Source organism: Aegilops tauschii, chromosome 7 (genome assembly GCF_002575655.3).
Source record: "Aegilops tauschii subsp. strangulata cultivar AL8/78 chromosome 7, Aet v6.0, whole genome shotgun sequence".
In the NCBI taxonomy this organism is placed as follows: Eukaryota; Viridiplantae; Streptophyta; class Magnoliopsida; order Poales; family Poaceae; genus Aegilops; species Aegilops tauschii.
Genome location: NC_053041.3, coordinates 127838548 through 127859977, shown reverse-complemented (window position 1 = coordinate 127859977; position 21430 = coordinate 127838548).

Here is a 21430-nt window from a genome sequence, read left to right as displayed (position 1 = left end):
TTAGCCCGCCGTTTTTGGCTCCCTTCCCACTCAATATTTGGGAAGAGGACCAGGGCCTATATAAGTAGAGCTAGCCACCACAGTAGGGGGGATCGAGCAGTTCATCCAGCTCTCACCCGCTAAGACACCAAGCACAAGAACACCTCAACCTCAGGAGGCTGTTCTTCCCTCTGTACTGTTCATCATCATCCCAAGAGGTAATCCACCACCGCCACACTGGAGTAGGGTATTACACCACAACGGTGGCCCGAACCAGTATAAATCTCGTGTCTTTCTGTGTTAGGAGTTTGTCGAGTTCGTCCGCGAGATCTTAGCGAGCTCGGGCGTAGATCGGTAGGAGGGAAAGACTTCGCGCGCACCCCAGTGTTCGAACCTTAAGGGTTTGCCGGAACCCCACATCCGACAGAGCTATGCAAGTCTCTGGAGTTGTTCAACTTGGCGACCAAGTGCGCAAGAGCTGAGGAGGGGAGCCTCTCCCTCCTCGAGCTCCCAGCTGCAGACTCAGAGGAGAAGAAAGCCAAGGCCAAGGACGTGAAGCGCAAGGGAGCAGTCGTGGTCGCAGCGGAACTAGACACCAAGCGTGGTAGAGACCAACCAGAGTCATCCAAGAGTAGCCGTCCATTCTGCGCCTTCCACAACCTGAATACCCACAACACCAGCAACTGTCAAGAGCTCAGAGCCATTCGCGAAGGACGCTTCAGTCGACGCCCCGAGTCCGGCGACCGGGGCTACGGCCGAGGAGGGGGACGTGGTGGCGGATGCTGGGACGACCGTGGCCCATGCCAGGAGTGGCGCGACCGGCCTCGTGAGGACCGCTGGCAGGATCAGCCTCGCGAGGGCGCCTGGAGGGATCAGCCTCGTGAGGATCGTCCTCAAGGCAACGTTGGACTCCCTCCGCTGCCGCCACCGCCAAGAAGGAATGACGACCACCATCAAGACGAGGGAGCTGGGGGCTTCCAGGAGCCGCGTGCTATCGCCTGCATCTTGGGCGGAGGCCAGGCCCCAGCCTCGCAGTGTATCTTCAAGCAGTTTGCTCGTGAAGTGAATGCAGTCCTCCCCAAGCTCGAGGCCACACGCCCGCTCAGATGGTCCCAGTGCCCCATCATGTTCAACTCGGCAGATCAGCTCAAGTGCGCAGCTACCGCTGGCGCCCTCCCGATGCTTTGCTCCCCAGTCATCAGCAACGTGCAAGTTACCAAGACCCTCATCGATGACGGCACAGGGCTCAACGTCCTGTCCATCGACACGTTTGACAACCTTCAAGTGCCATATGACCAGCTTCTGCCTACCAAGCCTTTCTCAGAAGTGACCGACGGTTCTACCACACCGATAGGGCAGGTCCGCCTCCCTGTCACCTTCGGAGAACGCAAGAACTACCGCACCGAGCTCATCGACTTCGACGTCGTGCACATCCGTCTGCCGTACAATGCCATCCTCGGGTATCCAGCCCTGGCCAAGTTCATGGCCGTGACCCATCACGGCTACAATGTCCTCAAGATGCCGGGAAGCGGTGGGATCATCACGGTCCCATGTGAAGAAAGAGATGTGGTGTGCTCCCTCGAGCGTGCCTTTCAAGCTGCAGCAATCGACGACCCCGACAGCAAGGGCGACGGCCCTCCTGAGGCCATCCCCAAGAAGAAGAAGCAGCTGCGTCATGCAGGACCTCAGGAGGGTAGTGTCACAGCTGGAACCTCGTTAGGATCAACGCCCGCTCCAGGCGCGCCTCCCTCCATTGCATAGGAAGGCGCGCCCGGCGCCCTTCTCGGGTAGGGCTCGGGGGCTCTCTTCTAGAGGGCCTCAGACCTTGCCCACATCACGAGGGAGGCGCTTGGGCACCACTTGGAGGCGTGCTTCATGGCATGTTTCCCTCAGGAGGGCACAGGGCAAGGATCGCCCACCGTTTAGGAGTTCATCACCAAGACCACTCAGGAATTGCAAGACGCAAGGACCATGCGTGGCGACCGCCGCTCACCAGGCGCAGTTCCCCATCCGGGCGAGGATGCCGAGCTGCGCGTCTGCATCGACGTCCCAGGGCTCAACAGGGCCGCTTCTCAGGAGCTTTTCTGGCCTTCGCGCGTGGGACGCTGCGAGGGCCCACCGCACAACTATGTTCGCATGCCCGTTGGCCTGCCGAGCGTGTCGTCCGCCTACCAGTGCAACTTGCGGCGCATCCTAGCGGCTCAGGAGTCCAGGCACCACGCCTTCCTGACGGAGATGGAGACGGTCCTCAAGGAACCACCTGAGCCCCCAGAGCCTCCCGAGGCTCCGGGCCCCGGTGGCTCGTGAGGAGCAATCCTTTCGCCGCGCACCTTCAGCTGCCCCAACTCTCCTTCGTCAACAGAACCAGGTGACATTTTCCAAATTCATTTAGCTGGGAGCGCCCCTCGGGCTGCATCATTCCCAGGCCGCACGGGTCCGTCCCTGTGGCATGTATCCCTTTTATGTCTTTAGCTTACCTTGCTGGGAGCGCCCCTCGGGCTGCATCATCCCCAAGCCGCTCGGGCCTGACCCAGTGGCATGTATCTTCCTTGCATTTACTTAAGCCTGCTGCTTTCCATGCTTAATCTACCTATGATTATCACATGCTTGATCACCACCCACCACGCAGGCTACACACGCCGGCATGACGCTGGTGCATGGGTCCATCCCTACCACGTCGATAAATCTGAGCAGTCGAGCTCTGGCTCGCGGCACGCCCCGCGCATGTCACCTCAACAGGCCCTCAGTGCCTTCGTTTCCTCGCGGAGTAACCAGTGGCAGGCTGGCAACCATAACGGCGGATCGAGTTTTCCTTGTGCTGGCCTGCAGGAATCTCACGAGGATAACATCAAGCGGCACTGCGAGCCACCACTTCTTCCATGTAATCCGCTTGCTCGTTAAAAGGGGGGCTCCTGAGCATCGCGACTCAGGAGCTCTTACTGGCTCTCCAACCCTCACCCCCTGGCCTTGACCACGGCACGCGACCTGGCATACTAGCGGCGGCTGAGCTCGCTCGAGGGCCGGGACCTGAGGACGTAGAGCACGAAGGAGAGCATGGGAAAGTGGGAGACTCGTATGGGCCCGACCTAGCTACACTGCGGATGCTTGCGCGCACAGGCCTAGCGCATCGCAAGGAATCGACCCCGGAACGCCAAGATAAGTCACGAGCTTAGATCAACTAATCGTTGGGACCTAGGGGACATGCTTGCCGCAACTCTATTGCGGCAACGTCGCCTCCCTTTCTTATCTTACCACGGCTGCTTGAGCGCTAAAGGGGACCCCATGAGCATCGCGCCTCAGGAGCTCTTACTGGACCTCGGGCCGCTCACCTCGTGGCCTTGACCACGGCACGCGACCTGGCATACCAGTGACGGCTGAAGCTTGCCTGGGAACCGGGACCTGTCAGCGTAGAGCAACAAGTTGTCGCGAGGTTGGAAAGGGAAGACCGAGCCTAGACAGGACTTGCGTTCACAAGGCTTCCATAATCAGGATAATATCAACAAAAGACATTGCAGACCCTTTACACGCCCCCACGGGGTACCTCTTGATTCCTCATAGGGAACAAAAGACGAGAACTTAGGAGAACCCTATCTACACACCCTCGCGGCCGACACCATCATCAACAGTGGGCCACGGGAGGCCGGCGCCAACCCCATCCAGATCAGCGAGGGAGGCGGCCGGACGTTGCGGCCCTGCTCCAAGCACGGCGAGAGCTCGAGGCACGTAGCTGTTGTCGCTCGTCTCCCGAGTCTCGTAGAGCTCAAGAGAGCCGCTGGACTCCCAAGAGTGGCTGCTCCTAGAGCAGCCGCGAGCGGGGCGAGCCTCATCCCGGCGCTCCCCTTCGGGGCAACACTCCAAGCGGCGGCCCTCCGTGTCGAAGACCTTGAAGAACAGTGCGGAGGTGCTGTTGTACTCGAAGTGGATCACGAGGGCGCCCTCCGCACGGCAAACCCGCGCGACCTCGCCCCAGCCGCGGGTCATGAAGATCTTGCCAGTGGAGACCGCTTCGACCTCTGCTCCGGTCACCGAAGCGTCGCAGTCGGCGTGCTACAACTAGAGCTCGAGGGGTCCCCTCGGCGGCATCACGTCGGAGAAGAAGCGCGGGAAGCGGATCCAGGAGCTTGGGGGCATCGCCGCCCACAGCACAATCTCGCGTGAGGAGTCCGCGGCATGGACTCCAGGAGCGACGACGCTCGTCGCCGTGGCGCGTCGACCTTGGCCGCGGTGCGCGCCGACGCTCGTTACTCCTTCCTCCTGAGCCCCCGGCTTGGGCATACAAGGGCAGTGGATACCCAGGGGGAGGCCGCTCGCACCAAGGCCTCGTCACCACCTACATCGCCGCAGCATCGCGGCGGTGGACCGACCTCTTCTTCGGCGGGAGCAGCGCCGGCACGTCGAGGGGAATCTTTCCCTTCTCCTCAGCTGAGAACCTTCAGATCGGCGCCATTGAAGTTGCTACTAGCAGTGGAGCGGAGGAAGAAGAAGCAAGCGGAATGGGAAGAAATGGGCGATGGGGGCTCCGCCCCCTCCCTCACTTATAGCAAGAGAAGGCCAACCAGCGCCCCCCACGATCACAGGTAATGATGGTTTTCCTTGCATGTCGCAGGGACTTGTCAAGTCGGGCAATTGCTGAGGCAGCGTGGGGAAGCGGAGACGCCCACGTCCAATCAACCGCCACGCGTCGACCAAGGCCGCAGGCTTTTGGGGCCCGCGGCGCTCCGCGCTTGACCTTTGGCTTCGCCTTGAAGCCAAGCCTGAGCGCGCCTTGGGCCTGGGGGCTACTGTCGGCGTTTTGGGAACGGGGGTCCCCAGACTTGCCTGCCTGCGGCCCATGGCGTGGCTGAGCTAGCAGGCCTGTACGGCCCATCTTCATCGACAAGGCATTCAAGACCATCGCGAGGGGCCAAGCCTCGCGAGGCGGACGACGCAAGACCTCCTCAGGAGCGGCCCCGCCAGGCATGCTCACGAGGGGCGGAGAGATCAAGGCAAGGCAAACCTCGCGAGGTCCTCGTGACGTGAACCATGACGATCAAGACCAGGCGGGCGCCAGTGTGTCACGACCGGTTTTTCAATAAAATATTTATTGAGAGACCAATCCCTTTTACGGATCAGTAAAGAAGAATTCCTTCTCACTGGTAGACAATATCTTGGTCATAGAAGAAAAATACCAGGAGTACTGAATATAATACAAGGTTGAGCGGAGACTGCTCAACAATTTATTACATGTACGCCGATAAAACATAACGGCGGATAGGGTGGCATAACTACTAACTCACGATAACAACGGTGGTGGAAATATCACAGCGGAGCGGGTGATATGACTCCTGAAAACTACAGCTCTTCGAGCGTCGGGGTGAAGCTCGAGGAGATTTATTGCGGGTGGTGGAAGCGTATATAATACAAGTGACCAGTGTCCAGGATCGCACGGGACTGACTGGGATTCCTCTAGGCGTCGGACTCACTATCAAACTCTTCATCCAAGAGGTCGCCTTCGTCAACATCTGGCCAAATCAACAAGCCAGGTGAGTACTATGAAAGTACTCGCAAGACAGTTCGGACATAAGATATAACAAATGTAAACATGATGCATTTGAACAGGTTAACAAGTGCACTCAGACATAGAGATAATACTGCATGGGAAAATAAAAGAGAAGTCAGGCGGTAGTCCTCCCGAAATCCCAAAATAAATACTGGGTGCCAAACGAGGGTCTGAATGACTACTCGAGAGGAAAATGCAAGAATAACAATGCCACAGTCGGGCGTCAGGGCGACACCACATAAAGGGCTTATAATAGAAAATAAAAGCTAGTGCATGCCACAGTCGGACGTCTGAGCGACATCGCATAAAGGGCTTATATCAAAAGTAAATAACAAATATGCCACAGTCGGACGTCTGAGCGACATCACATAAAGGGCTTATATCGAAAGTAAATAACAAACATGCCACAGTCGGACGTCTGAGTGACATCGCATAAAGGTCTTCATAACTTAACATCTTAGTAGCTCAAGAATTTAAATCATAACAAAGGAATAATCAAGTATGAGGTAAATAACAGGGGTTAGTCCATCCTTAGGAAAAATGTTTAACCAAGTTTACCACTCAAGGTTGGTTACCGGGGATAATACCACGAGGACTTGACATAGATATGGATACACTAATCACGATACTTGACCTTGGATACGATGACTCGGAAGGATTTGACTCTGCAGAGTTTGTACTTTAACCACAGCCAACGGATTTCAGTAGTCACGGGGACTAGTTCCGTTTACGGTGTTTTGGAAGAAACACATCTAACCAGTACACACCCATTCAACATTCCGAAGCCAGGAATCACCCTCGGCAACGTTCAAGAAAAACCTTGAGACGGGGAGGCTACAACCTCGCGTAGCATGGGATCAAATTTCTATACGCGCGCTCTAAGGGGTGCCCCCCTCTCGGTCCCAACCGGAAACACCCATGCCCCCTGACCGGATGACTGGCTTTAATCCAGGGCCATGGAACCCTCATCCCAGCCCCTCTGTTTGGTGTGTACACGGAAAGAGGTTACCAACTTACTAAACCGCATTCTGGCAGAAAACATGTGGTAGCACGGAAGGGGGAAGAACGATAACATGACTCCGTCCACGTTAACGTCGGAAATAAATCGAATGATGTAAGGCTGGCATGCTACAACAGTACCACCTTACTGCCCTTCATGTCACCACATGACTAGGCCATCTCTCATCAGAGATCACAGTAACTTTGGAACACACGGGTAGCTGCCTCGCATGCAACGAGATACTCACTGATACTCATATGCCATGCACAACCTTTCACGCAAACATGCAAAACACCTATCATATCAAAGGTTCAAACATGCTTGCCTGGTTCGGAGAAGTCGGAGTCTAGCTCGGCGAAGTTCGCGGCTCCGTCACCTCTTCCGGAACCTACGGTATAGCGAAAATGCATGCTAACGTGAAAACCAACGCGTGCATAAAAGTTGTTCCAAAAATTTTCAAATAAATCCCATAAAAAACTAGACAAAATTATAAGACTGTCAGAAAAAGAATCACTCAAAAATCACTTTTTATTAAAAAGTTATAAGGGTTTCTGTCCAGGGACTCATCTGTAATGAAACAGAAAATATCCAGGGACTTAACTGAGAAAACAGAAAACGGTTCGAATAGAAACGCGCCAGCCCACAGAGAAAACGTACTCTGCCCAAAGGCGCCAACAGAAAACGCTTCGGGGGTGAAAGAAGAGAGGCTGACGTGGGGGGTCCACATGTCAGGTTTGAAAAACCTCGCCGGCGCCCGAAGGCTGCGGTGGTCGCCGGCGTCGAACCACGGCGAGTCAGGGAGATCGGAGTGTACCAAGAGTATCAGCGTGTCCTTCCGCGTCGGTGGGTGGTGGACTTGGGCGTCGGGGATCACCACGTCGACGGCGACACTTTCTCCGGCGGACGGCGGCTCGGGCGATGGTGGGGAACTCCGGTGGTGGGCTGCAAACTTCGAATTGAAGCGCGGGTCAGAAGGAGGGATGCACTAGAGAGCTACTGGCAAGAGATGGGAGGCAGAGGTGCACGCACGGGAGCGAATCGAGCTGGATCCCGTGGCAGGTCGCGGCGGCCGGAGTTGAGGAAGGAGACTCCCTCGGGGCTCTTCCAGTGGCTAGGCGGGGTCTTGGTGGAGTGCAGAGGTGGTGTGGGTACTAGCTGGAGTTCGGGGCCTCTATTTATAGGCGGCTCGAGGGGGTGGCCGTGAACGGAGAATCTCCGGCGAGCGATTACGGCGAGGCAGTGGCTTGGCAGAGGGTTTAGGTGGCCAGGCAGCACCAGTGAGAGTTACTGGTCCCGTTCCACTGCTAAACTCGGTCGGGCATGGCGTAATGGCATCGGTCTTCGTCGGGGTCGCCGTACTGGCACGGCGGCGGCAGAGAGCGCGCTCCGCGCCCAGCGGTTCACGACGAGGGTGGCAGCGCGCACTGGGGAGTGGAAGACCACGCGGCGACCTCCGGTGGCTTGGGCGGCACCGGACGGCGCCGTCTGCGCTGCGTCTCTCTTCTGATGGCCGCAAAGCCGCCACTGGCGTCGGTCACGGGACGGCGCACCTCCTGCTGCTCGTCGCCGACGTCCGCAAGCTTCCAGGCGCTCGTGCGGTGCAGAGGACAAGGGGGAGGGGACAGGAAACACGGCGACGCCGGGGCACTGGTGAGATTGGCAACGGACACTGAAGAAACGACAGTGGTTCAGACACTGTTAACTGAATTTGATTGAACATGACATTGACAGTGCTCTGAAGGTGTTCGATGAAATGATTTGGCAAGAAAAATTTTCCTGGACCTGGGACTTGGTGAGGTGACCTCTCAATGCACCCAGAGGCTGCCTGATTTTTCTCAGAATTTTTGGAGAAGGATTTGAATGAATTTCATCAAATTTGGCAAATCTGGTCCAAACTTGCAGCAAGTATAGTTTGAAAATTTGAACTGGAGACCAGTGGATCTTCATGGATCTTGGTTGAGGGTTCAAAGGATTAGGAAGGGAAATTGGTTTGGGGGCAAAAATCAAAGCAGAAGGAGTAGTTCCTTTGTAAACCTCCAAGGATCAAGATATAAGGCAGAAATTGTTTTTGATAAGAAATAAATGGGAAAATTTATATGGAGAGGTTCAACTTGCTGGATTTGAAGTAAATCATGATCCAAAGATGAGGAAAGGTTTATGAGAGTGGATTTGCACTAAGGTCATGGCAAGAGAGATTTGTTGAAAGAGGCAAAGGATCATTCCAAAAGCCATAGGGAATTTTCAAAGAAATTTTCAAAGGATATTTTTCCCAAGTGAAAAGTATTTTGGTTTGAGTCCAATTAAAAAGAAAAGAACCTCCAAGACCAAAATCAAGTCTTGGGGGAATCCAAATAAAACTCTTGCCATAAAGAAAAAAAATTATTTTTGAAAGGGAGGGTTCTTTTGAAGAAAAAATTAAAACACCTCCCTCAAGTCAAATAAATTTTTTGAAAAGGCCAAATAAAATTTTGGGTGTCACACAGTGCGTGCAGCGTCCTCGTTTCCTCTTTGGTGCTAAAGGGGCAAGCGCAGGCGCGGAGTACTGAGGCATCAAGCAAAGGTTTCCATATCGGTGGAACGAGACCAAGACCAGCAGGACGCCAAGACGGAGGTCACCATGGAGCCCAAGGCGGCGTCACCACCAGAGCCTTTTGCAGGCGAAGACCGCTTTTGTCAGGATATGCTGTACTGGCTATCCCCTTTCAAATTGGCCGTTGTTGGCTCCCTTCCCGCTCAATATTTGGGGAGAGGACCAGGGCCTATATAAGTAGAGCTAGCCACCACAGTAGGGGGAGGGGAATGAGATCTAGAGCCAACCCTTAGCCACACACTGAGCACAAGAACACCTCAACCTCAGGAGGCTGTTCTTCCCCTTGTACTGTTCATCATCAGCCCAAGAGGCAATCCACCACCACCACACTGGAGTAGGGTATTACACCACAACGGTGGCCCGAACCAGTATAAATCTCGTGTCTTTCGTGTTGTGAGTTCGTCGAGTTCGTCCGCTTGATCTTAGCGAGCTAGGGCGTGGATCGGTAGGGAGGAAATCTTCGCGCACACCCCAGTGTTCGAACCTTGAGGGTTTTGCCGGAACTCGTGATCCGACAACCGGAACAAAGCATTAACACATAGTGAATACATGAACTCCTCAAACTACGGTCATCACCGAGAGTGGGCCCGGTTGTTGTCACTCCGGGGTTGTCGGATCATAACCATAGTAGGTGACTATAACTTGCAACATCGGATCTAAAACATGGATATAATGATGAATTCATAAACGGTTCAGATCCAGTTCATGGCACCCGGGCCCAAAGTGACAAGCATTAAGCATAGCAAAGTCATAGCAACATCAATCTAAGAACATAGTGGATACTAGGGATCAAGCCCTAACAAAACTAACTTGATTACATGATGAATCTCATCCAACTCCTCACCGACCAACAAGCCTACGAAGGAATTACTCACTCCCGGTGGGGAGCATCATGGAGTTGGCGATGGAGATTGGTTGGTGATGACAAAGAACGAAGATCCTCCTCTTCGAAGCCCCAAACAGACTCCAGATCTGCCCTCCCGAGGAAGAACAGGCCTTGGCCGCGGCTCCGTTTCATGGATCGTGATAATTCTTTCTCCCTGATTTTTTTCTGGAAATATGTGAATTTATAGTATCAGGGGGGTCGTCAGCGGGGCCAGCAGGTGGGCACAACCCACTTGGGCGCGCCAGGAGAGGGGGGCGTGCCCTGGTGGGTTGTGCCTAACCAGGGCCCCCTCTCTGGTGGTTGTTGGCTCCAAAAATCCTTATTTATTCCATAAAAAATCCTCGCAAAGTTTTGTTTCCGAGAACTTTTATTTCTGCACAAAAACAACACCATGGTAGTTCTGCTGAAAACAGCGTCAGTCCGGGGTTAGTTTCATTCAAATCATGCAAATTAGAGTCCAAAACAAGAGAAAAAGCGTGAGAAAAAGTAGATACGTTGGAGACGTATCAACTCCCGCAAGCTTAAACCTTTGCTTGTCCTCAAGCAATTCAGTTGATAAACTAAAAGTGAGAAAGAAAAACTTTTACGAACTCTTTTGCTATTGTTTGCATAAATAAGCTTATAAAACATCCAAGTTTTCAGCCAGCATTATAACTAACCATGTCAACAATAACTCTTAAAGATTATAATGACTCATATCAATGGCATAATCAGCTAGCGAGCAATAATAAAATATCTCAAACAGCAACATGTTGTCAAAACAACCATGATATAATATGAAAATAGTGGTATCTTGCTAGCCCTTTCTGAGACTGCAAAACATAAATGCAGAGCACCTCCAAAGTTCAAGCAGCGACTAAACATTGTAATTCATGGTAGAAAAGATCCAGTCCTGATGCACCCAACATTAGCTATACACAATGCATAAATCATGACAGCTGTGCTCTACTCAGTTTCTGGCGCTTGTTTTTATAGAAGGTGATGACACAACATAAAAGTAAATAGAAAGTCCCTTTGCAGAGGGAAGCAGTGATTTGCAGAGGTGCCAGAGCTCAAATTTTAAAACAGAGATAAATGATAATTTTTTAGACATGCACCCTTCTCATTCACTTCACGACCATCAGTTATTAACATCTTCCATGATAAGCACGCTAGTGGCGGTCCCCAAGCGGAATGTAAAGGTTTTGACTCCATTGGGAGTTTTTGTTTGATTATTCAAGAGATGAACTCTTTTTCATATTTGCAATTTGGGATTGGGCACCCCTAATACCGCCCATTTCCTCGTGCGATGGCGAGTGAATAAACACTCGACCTGAGGATAACATGCTTAGCAAGGAAGATATCGACCACCTCCTTTCATTCCACGAACGATCCCGGCACACAAAACGGATAATTTTTTAGAAGTTTTTAGAGGTGGCACATGCAAATTTACTTAAGACGGCAGGGTAATACCGCATATAGGTAGGTATGGTGGACTCATCTGGAATAACTTTAGGTTCAAGGTTTTTGATGTACAAGCAGAATTCCCACTTAGTACAGGTGAAGGCTAGCAATTTTAAGATTGGGAAGCGGCCAACTAGAGAGCAACAACGATCATGACCAGGCATTATGCATAAGTAACATTGGACACTAGCATGAGTAGGATATGAACACCATGAACATAAACATTATAGAGGCTATGTTGGTTTTGATTCAACTACATGTATGAACATGTACCAAGTCAAGCCACTCGAACATTCACAGGAGGATACCATATCATCATACTACATCACAATCATTTTAACACTATGTTGATATCCAAGATAAATAATTATCAACTCCCAGCTACTTATGCATGGCATGAGAAACTATAATCTTTAATTATCATTGTAAACATGTTTAATCATAATGGGCTGAAGCCTGGATACTAGGTTAAACATATTTACACAAACAGAACAAGTCGAGTTCATACCAGTTTCTCTTTGCCACAGCCAGTTCATCGAATGTTGTCATTATTGCCTTTCACTTGCACGACTGAATGATGTGAAAATAATAATAATAGTGCAAGAGTGCCGTGGACTAAGCATGAATCTGCAAACATTTTATTCAACAGGAGAAGACAAGGTAAAATGGGCTCTTTATTAGTTCAACAGTTATTCATATGAGAGCCACTCAACATTTTCATCATGGTCTTCTCCTCGGTAAGACTCGAATAAAAAGAAAAGAAATTCAGAGAAACACACTGAAATATTTTTGGAGTTTTTGGTTTTCTTACACAAGCAAGTAGAAAGCAAAAATGAGAAAAACTATTTACACGGGAAAACTCCCAACAAGCAAAAGAAGAACAAGGAATTCTTTTTGGATTTTCTTTTTTTTAGTACTACTACTAAGCATGCATAGAAAGTAAATTACTACAACTAAGTTTTTTTTGTTTTTTCTAAAGTTTTTCAAACACACAAGAAGAAAGCAAGAAAATAAATCTAAGCATGGATGATACAATGAAAAAGTGTGAACACCGACAAATGAATATAAGTGGACATGAATGTAATGTCGGTGAGAACACGTACTCCCCCAAGGTTAGGCTTTTGGCCTAAGTTGGTAATAGATCAGTAGCCTGGAGGGTAGTAGTCGGCTTGGTAGCTCACAGAGGCTCTCGGTGTAGATGCCTCTGCACGACGTGCCGCCAGCACTGCTGCATTATGAGCTCGGGCCTCGCTCTCAAGAACAAAATATCTTCCCCTGCTGTTATAGTCAAAGAGAGCAGGCGTAGGCAAATATGTGTCCACAACATGTGATTTGTTAAACAACAAATTATAAGTGAAGTTATCAGCCCTTCCCTTGAGAATCTTACGATCTTTTGAGGCATCAAAATCTAAATATCGAGTGGGTAAGATAGGGTCAAAGGGCAAAGGTGAAACTCCCAATCCTCGTGCTAAACGTGTGGCATAAATTCCACCATAGAACCAGCCACTTTTGGCGTTATGCTAAAGTCTATGTGCAACAATTGCTCCAAGGTTATAATTTCTTTCACCAGTGAGTGCGGTGTGAATGAGGCTCAAGTCTCGCGAACCAGCCACTTTTGGCGTTATTTAACATTTCCCGTTAAATAATGCAAAATACTGGATTGCGGGAAAGTGAACACTTTTTATTCTTCCTTGCCTCACTCCTCTATTTTCGCCGTAATAAAGGCTAGTCAAAAAGGTCTCATACTCAGCCTTTGCTGGATCATCAAGCGAACCCCAAAATGGAAGTTTCCAGTGATAAGCAAAATTCTCTAGTGAGATAGTAAGTGGTTCATCATAAAGCATAAAAGACACCCTAGACTCACGTGGAAAATATTTAAATTCTTTGACAAATGATTCGGTGAGAAGATGGCGCTGTTCACACTTATCTGAGAGGTAGGGACCGAGATCGGCATTGTGAACATATTGCTCAAATTCCTCCGTGATGCCCACCTGCACCATATATTCATCGCAAGGCTATAAGCATGTTTTGGTGGCGGCATCTCGCGTGGAACTTTCACTTGGTTCAACGTAAGACCGGCGAACAGAACTGTCACTCGAGGATTCCCCCGAGGATCGTCCCTTAAAGAACTCCTTCCAAACAGGTTCATCATGTCCGCGTACAATTTTTCCTATGAACAAAAATCTGAATTTTTAGTTCACAATTTTTTTCCAATAGAACATCACAAAATTGATAGAAACTACTCATAGGGATACATAGAGGTCATAGCAAGCATTCAAACTACTTAGAACACTAAGAATTGAACATGCAAGCACATCTACAGCAGCACCAAGAGTAGCTATTTATTCAAAGTATAAACCACTAAAAAAACTAATTGGACAACTGGAGGAGTCACATACAAGGCACCAAATCCCCGAAACAGTTTTGAGAATGGAGCTTCGAGCAAAGAGATCGAAAATGGCAGCAAAATGAGCAAGTACACGGGAGAGAGAGAGCAGGAGTGATTTTTTCTGGACGTAGGTGACAATGTGGGATGAAGAGGTAAGTAAGGGGGCCCACGTGGGGACCACAACCCACCAGGGCGTGCCTGGGGGCTCTGACGTGCCCAGGTGGGTTGTGCCCACCTGGTGCACCTCCCTCTGCTAAATTTTGCACCAAAAATTCTTAAATATTCAGGAAAAAAACATATAAAATTTTCAGGGCATTCTGAGAACTTTATTTTTTGGGTAATTTTTTTATTGCACGGAAAATTCAGAAAACAGATAAAACATGGCATTTTATTTTATTTAACTAATAAAAATAGAAAACAAAAAGTAGGGACAAAAAGTAGTGCTTACTAAATTCATCAACTTCATACCGCTAAAAAATGATGCATTAATAAGGTTGATCAGGTCTTATTAACAACCACTTTCGATTAGCATGAAACCGAAGAACTTTCATAAATCACTAAGTTAGCTCAATGGGGATATGCATTTCCCCAAAAATAAGCATTTCATATTTCTTTTTGACATTAGGTAGAGGTATTTGAAAACTTCCAATAGTGATTGTCGAAGATTTTTCAATAACATTAATACCATTCACTTGAAATTGTTTCTTCGGAAAGTGCACCGTATGCTCATTACCATTGATATGAAAAGTGACCTTCCTTTTATTGCAATCAATAACAGCCCCTGCAGTATTCAAGAAGGGTCTACCAAGGATAATTGACATGTTGTCGTCCTCGGGCATCTCAAGTATAACAAAGTCAGTCAAAATAGTAACATTAGCAACAACAACAGGCACATCCTCACAGATACTGTTGAGGATATAGACCTTAGAGTCACCCGCCAGGAGGGGCCGGGTTACTCATACGGTCGTTTCCAGAAGCCCGGAGCCAAGTTTCAAGACGATGGGCCAGAGATGGGCTGAGACCCGGATATGGCTTAAGGCCCGTAGTTATAATCATTATTATAGCAGAACTTGTAGTATAAGGCAAGTATAGTTTAGAGTCCGAGCCGGACACTCTTATGAGCCGGTCGGGACTCCAAGGGCTGCTGGGCGTCAGCCTCCCTATATAAAGGGACGACCCGGCAGCGGTTTAGGGGCGACAACAATCTGACCGAGAGCCGGGCATAGCAGTTTAGCTCCCTGGTGATCGTAACCCTAATCAATACCACCTCAGACTGGACGTAGGCTTTTACCTTCACCGTAAGGGGCCGAACCAGTATAAACCCTCATGTTCCTTGTCCCGCATTAACCCCTTCAAGCTTCCTAGCTGCGATGGCTCCACGACTAAGTCCTAGCTCGAGGACATCTGCCGTGACAATTCCACGACAGATACCGATAGGTATGGCAGTTGATTTGTCAGCCATTTGCAAAGATATTTCATTAGGTGTGAGTTTATTCAAGTCAAGTCTTTTATATAAAGAGAAAGGCATAACACTAACACCAGCTCCTAGATCACACAAAGAAGTTTTCACATAGTTCTTTTTTATAGAGCAAGGTGTAGTTGGTATACTTGGATCTCCAAGTTTTTAAGGTACTCCATCCTTGAAAGTGTAATTAGCAAGCATAGTGGAGATTTCAGCTTCCGGTATTTTTCTCTTATTTGTGATGATGTCTTTCATATACTTTGCATAAGGAGGCATTTTTAGGAAATCAGTCAAGCGAGTACGCAAAAAGACTAGCCTTAGCATTTCAACAAAGTCTCTTTTATTCTTAGGTTGTGGGTTATCACGATCAATAGGTGGTTCTATCTCAACATCATTGTCTAGTTCTTTCTCATTATTTGGTTAAGTGTCTTCATGAACCTCATCATTATGTTTTTCATTATCACTAGGTGAGTGTTCATTACGAGATTGAGTTTCAGCATCTGAGATAGAAGTTTCATTTTCATTATCAGGAGGTTTTTCTATTTCAGGTTCACTAGAAGTGTGCAAAGTCCTATCATTTTCTTTTTCTTTTTAGAAGGACTAGGTGCACTAGTGTTAGCTCTTTGTGAATCTTGTTCTATTCTTTTTGGGTGTCCCTAAGGATAAAGTGGTTCCTGAGTCATTTTACCTCCTCTAGTTGCAAATCTAACTGCAAAGTCATGCATATTATGATTCATTTCATCAAGCAATTCTCTTTGTGATTTAGCAAATTGTCCTAGTTGAGTTTGAACCATAGAATCATGTTTTCCAACACCTCTAACATCATTTGAAATGCTAAATAACAAGTCACTCAAGCGAGCAATCATATCAGAATTATATTTCAATTTTTTCATAACATTGGCATTGAAGTGATCTTGTTTTCTAATGTAGTTTTCAAACTCATAAAGGCATTGACTAGGATGCATATTGTGAGGATTATCATTTTCATTGAACTTCATAAGAGAATTTACCTCTACCACCTTAGGCATTGGTGGTGTATTAAGCCCATGTATTTCTTCAATAGGAGGTAAATTTTTAACATCCTCAGCTTTAATACCTTTTTCCTTCATAGATTTCTTTGCCTCTTGCATATCTTCAGGACTGAGATATAATATACCCCTCTTCTACGGAGTGGGTTTAGCCGGTGGTTCAGGAATAGTCCAATCATCATAATTTTTCAATATATTATTCAATAATTCTTCAGCTTGTCCAACAGTTCTTTCCCTGAAAACACAACCAGCACAACTATCTAGGAAGTCCCTAGAAGCATTGGTTAGTCCATTATAGAAGATATCAAGTATCTCATTTTTCTTAAGAGGATGGTCATGCAAAGCATTAAGTAATTTGCAAAGCCTCCCACAAGCTTGTGGGAGACTCTCTTCTTTAGTTTGCACAAAGTTAAATATTTCCTGTAAGGCAGCTTGTTTCATATGAGCAGGAAAATATTTTTCAGAGAAGTAATAAATCATATCCTGGGGACTACGCACACAACCAGGAGCAAGGGTATTGTACCAAGCTTTAGCATCACCCTTTAATGAGAAAGGAAATAATTTGAGAATAAAGGAGTCTTCTCATCATGAGTTAAAAGGGTGGCTATATCATTCAACTTAGTAAGATGTGCTACAACAGTTTAAGTTTCATAACCATGGAAAGGATCAGACTCAACCAAAGTAATTAACTCTGGGTCGACAGAGAATTCATAATCCTTATCAGCAATAGAGATAGGTGAAGTAGCAAACTTAGGATCACGTTTCATTCTAGCATTCAGAGATTTTTCTTTGTACTTGCATAGTAATTTCTCTAGATCATCTCTATCATTGCGAGCAGGAATATCTCTAGTTGCTTCTTCACTCATAACATAACCTTCCGGTATATTAGGCAATTCATATCTAGGAAGGCTAGTTCTAGCAGGTGTTTCAGGAGATTCAGTTTCAAGCTCATCATTAGATTCAACAACATCATGTTGTATTACTCTAGCAATTTGTTTATCAAGAAAATCACCAAGTGTCACATCATCATTATCAAGCAAGGTACTAGCATCATTCATAGTAGAAGCAGCATCATCAATAACTTGCGACATATAAGAATTAATAGCATGTGGTGGTGTTGCAAGTTTACTCATAACAGAAGGTGAATCTAAAGCAGAACTGGATGGCAGTTTCTTACCTCCCCTCGTACTTGAGGGAAATATCTTCGGTTTTGGATCCTTCAGATTCTTCATAGTGATAATATGATAATAATCCCAAGTGACTCAACAAATATAGCTATGCTCGCTGACAACAGCCCCACAAAAAGGTCTTGATAACCCACGAGTATAGGGGGTCGCAAAAGTTTTTGTGGGTAAAGTATTTAACCCAAATTTATTGATTCGACACAAGGGGAGCCAAAGAATATTTGAATGTATTAGCAGCTGAGTTGTCAATTCAACCACACCTGGAGATTAATTATTGCAGCAAACTGATCAGTAGCAAAGTAGTTTGATAGTTTTGATAGCAGTGACAACAGCAACGGTAACAGTAATAGTGATAGCAGTAATTTGTAGCAAGTGTAACAGTGATGATAGCAGTAGTAACTTAGCAGAAACAATATAAGATAAATTCATAGGCATTGGATCGGTGACTTGTTGGATGATATTCATCATGTGACAGTTATAACGTAGGGCGATACGGCACTAGCTCCAGTTCATCGATATAATGTAGGCATGTATTCCCTAAATAGTCATACGTGCTTTATTAAAAGAACTTGCATGACATCTTTTGTCCTACCCTCCCGTGGCAGCGGGGTCCATATTGGAATCTAAGGGATATTAAGGCCCCCTTTTAATAGAGAACCGGAACAAAGCATTAAGACATAGTGAATACATGAACTCCTCAAACTACGGTCATCACCGAGAGTGGGCCCGGTTGTTGTCACTCCGGGGTTGTCGGATCATAACCGTAGTAGGTGACTATAACTTGCAAGATCGGATCTGAAACATGGATATAATGATGAATTCATAAACGGTTCAAATATGAGTTCATGGCACCCGGGCCCAAAGTGACAAGCAGTAAGCATAGCAAAGTCATAGCAACATCAATCTAAGAACATAGTGGATACTAGGGATCAAACCCTAACAAAAATAACTCGATTACATGATGAATCTCATCCAACTCCTCACCGACCAGCGAGCCTACGGAGGAATTACTCACTCCCAGTGGGGAGCATTATGGAGTTGGCGATGGAGATTGGTTGGTTATGACGAAGAATGAAGATCCCCCTCTTCGGAGCCCCAAACGGACTCCAGATCTGCCCTCCCGAGGAAGAACAGGGCTTGGCAGCGGCTCGTCTCGTGGATCGCGATAATTCTTTCTCCCTGATTTTTTTTCTGGAAATATGTGAATTTATAGTATCAGGGGGGTCGTCAGCGGGGTCACCAGGTGGGTACAACCTACCTGGGCGTGCCAGGAGAGGGGGCGCGCCCTGGTGGATTGTTCCCAACCAGGGCCCCTCTCTGGTGGTTGTTGGCTCCAAAAATCCTTATTTATTCCATAAAAAATCCTCGTAAAGTTTTGTTTCATTCCGAGTTTGTGCACAAAAACAACACCATGGTAGTTCTGCTAAAAACAGCGTCAGTCGGGGTTAGTTCCATTCAAATCATGCAAATTAGAGTCCAAAACAAGAGAAAAAGCGTGAGAAAAAGTAGATACTTTAGAGACATATCAGACGCCAACCCCATCCGGGTCATCGGCGACGACGGGCGGACGCCGCTGCCGCACTCCGGGCACGGCGGGAGCTTGGTGGCGCGTAGCTGTCGTCGCTCGTCTCCGGAGACTCGGTCGGCTCAGGAGAGTCGTTGGACTCCCAGGAGTCGTCGCTGCCGCTGGAGTAGCTACTAGCAGGACCGGGGGCAGGCTCGGCGCCTGCTGCCGTGCCCCCTCGGCTGCTTCCTCCAAGGCAGTACTCCAGGCGGCGGCCTTCCTTGTTGAAGAACTTGAAGAACATCGTGGAGACGCCGTCGTACTCAAAGTGCATGGTGAGGGCCCCCTCCGCACGGCAAGCACGGGCGATCTCGCCCCATCCACGGGTCATGCAGATCTTGCCCGGAGAGACGACCTTGACCTCCGCCCCCGTGGCCAGAGTGCCGCACTCGGCGCGCTGCAACCACAGCTCGAGCGACCCTCTCGGCTGCATCTCTCTGACAAAGAACTGTGGGAGCTTGACCCACGTGCGCGGTGGCATCGCCGCCCACACCACGAACTCGCGCGAGGAGCCCTCTGTTTGGAACGTAGTAATTTCAAAAAAATTCCTACGCACACGCAAGATCATGGTGATGCATAGCAACGAGAGGGGAGAGTGTTGTCCACGTACCCTCGTAGACCGACAGCGGAAGCGTTATCACAACGCGGTTGATGTAGTCGTACGTCTTCACGATCCGACCGATCAAGTACCGAACGCACGGCACCTCCGAGTTCTACACACGTTCAGCTCGATGACGTCCCTCGAACTCCGATCCAGCCGAGTGTTGAGGGAGAGTTTTGTCAGCACGACGGCGTGGTGACGATGATGATGTTCCACCGACGCAGGGCTTCGCCTAAGCTCTGCAACGGTATTATCGAGGTGTACTATGGTGGAGGGGGGAACCACACACGGCTAAAATATCGTATATCAAGTGTGTCCATGGGGTGCCCCCCTGCCCCCGTATATAAAGGAGCAAGGGGGAGAGGGCCGGCCAAGGGGAGGTGGCACGCCCAAGGGGGGAGTCCTACTCCCACCGGGAGTAGGACTCCTCCTTTCCTTGTGGGAGTAGGAGAAGGGAAGGGGGAAGGAGAAAGAAGGAAGGAGGCGCCCCCCCTCCCTAGTCCAATTCGGACTAGCCCATGGGGAGGGGTGCGGCCACCCTTTGGGGTCTTTCCCTCCTTTCCCGTATGGCCCATTAAGGCCCAATACGAATTCCCGTAACTCTTCGGTACTCCGAAAAATACCTGAATCACTCGGAACCTTTCCGAAGTCCGAATATAGTCGTCCAATATATCGATCTTTACGTCTCGGCCATTTCGAGACTCCTCATCATGTCCCCGATCTCATCCGGGACTCCGAACTCCTTCGGTACATCAAAACTCAATAAAACTGTCATCGTAACGTTAAGCGTGCGGACCCTTTGGGTTCGAGAACTATGTAGACATGACCGAGACACCTCTCCGGTCAATAACCAATAGCGGGACCTAGATGCCCATATTGGCTCCCACATATTCTACGAAGATCTTTTATCGGTCAGACCGCATAACAACATACGTTGTTCCCTTTGTCATCGGTATGTTACTTGCCCGAGATTCGATCGTCGGTATCTCGATACCTAGTTCAATCTCGTTACTGGCAAGTCTCTTTACTCGTTCCGTAATACATCATCCCGCAACTAACTCATTAGTCACAATGCTTGCAAGGCTTATAGTGATGTGCATTACCGAGTGGGCCCAGAGATACCTCTCCGACAATCGGAGTGACAAATCCTAATCTCGAAATACGCCAACCCAACAAGTACCTTTGGAGACACCTGTAGAGCACCTTTATAATCACCCTTTTACGTTGTGATGTTTGGTAGCACACAAAGTGCTCCTCCGGTAAACGGGAGTTGCATAATCTCATAGTCATAGGAACATGTATAAGTCATGAAGAAAGCAATAGCAACATACTAAATGATCGGGTGCTAAGCTAACGGAATGGGTCAAGTCAATCGTGTCATTCTCCTAATGAGGTGATCCCGTTAATCAAATGACAACTCATGTCTATGGCTAGGAAACATAACCATCTTTGATTAACGAGCTAGTCAAGTAGAGGCACACTAGTGACACTCTTGTTTGTCTATGTATTCACACATGTATTATGTTTCCGGTTAATACAATTCTAGCATGAATAATAAACATTTATCATGATATAAGAAAATATATAATACTTTATTATTGCCTCTAGGGCATATTTCCTTCACCCTCGGCGTGGTTTCATGAGCCGGCAGCTCGTGCTACCACAGCCCGACCGCCGCGGTCGCGGCTTGCACGGCGTGGGGCGCTCCCGCCTTCTCCCGAGCCCTGCGCCTGGGCGTACAGAGGAAGTGGGTGGCTAGGTGGCG